The sequence below is a fragment of the Tursiops truncatus genome, chromosome 6 (genome assembly GCF_011762595.2).
Source record: "Tursiops truncatus isolate mTurTru1 chromosome 6, mTurTru1.mat.Y, whole genome shotgun sequence".
Classification (NCBI taxonomy): Eukaryota; Metazoa; Chordata; class Mammalia; order Artiodactyla; family Delphinidae; genus Tursiops; species Tursiops truncatus.
In genome coordinates, this window is record NC_047039.1 from 62,502,411 (window position 1) to 62,503,600 (window position 1,190).

Consider the following 1,190-nt stretch of genomic DNA (forward strand, 5'->3'; position numbering starts at 1 on the left):
TTAGTGACTTGCCCGAAGGTACCACATGCAAGGCTGACGCAGCAGCCAGCGCCCTTAACCTCCTTGCTGCCAATCTGACTTTGCCCTTGAGCACAGTGAAGAAGAAAACTGTTTCTGGTGTGCCACAGGGTCGCCCGCAGAGCCTGTACCTCCACCCTCAGCCTGCCTTCCTTCTGCCTCAGTGACTGTGGTTGGAAGGAGACTGACAGTGGGGCTGTTGGTCGGTGGTCCCGCTTCGTTCCTGTGTCTCAGATGAGCCGGGCTCAGAAACACTGAACGCATTTGGGGGACAGGACAGAGAGATGGGCCACTCCTGTGGGCTGTTTTTTAGTAGCTTATCCCTCGACCCCGACATTTCACATATAGGACCTCACCACTATCTCGCATTCAGCTTTTCATGTAGAAAGAAGGCTGATCACCCTTCCCATGAATTTATTTTGAGCTGGAAAGCTTCTATGCTTGATTTGAGAGAAATAAGCCCAAAAAATGCCATCGTTTAATCTTCAAATTTGTTCCTGCTGCGTTTGGAAGATACCTTTGAAGCCTTTTTCGACTTTTATGTATTCCTGAACTTCCGCAGTTTAGATCCACGATATGGCTGAAACATGGACATACAATTCTCAATTTTCCCAGAGTCAGGCTGAACACTTGATTATGAAACTGAGAGCGCAAAAATCAATGATAAAAACTAGCAGGTTGTATTCTTCATTCTCAGACCCAAGTTGTCGCAGCAAAAGTGTAGATGCTTTTTGAAAGTTTCCCCAGCATTAAAGCAAGGAGTCAAGCTTCTACTGGGTTCAAAATAGTAAACTGCTTCCCAAGGTAAGAACTCTAGGAAATTACTCGTTGGGCTGCACGACACGGGAGTACACCCCATCAGAATCTTCTGGTTGGGTGTGAGGATAGTTAAAAGGCAAACTTCTGTGGGAGGGAGACGCAAGAGGGAGGGGATATGGGGATATATGTATGTGTATAGCTGATTCACTTTGATATACAGCAGAAACTAACACACCATCGTAAAGCAATTATACTCCAATAAAGAGGTTTAAAAAAAAGAAACTTCTATTTAGGTCTCCCGTTTCTAAGTGTTAACTGAAGAGTTAGTCCTTTAAATGCCCTATACTTTTGCTATTGAAAGCCTGTCTTCTCATTTTTTGAGAAGGGCTATCAGACTTCCAAAGATATAAGGA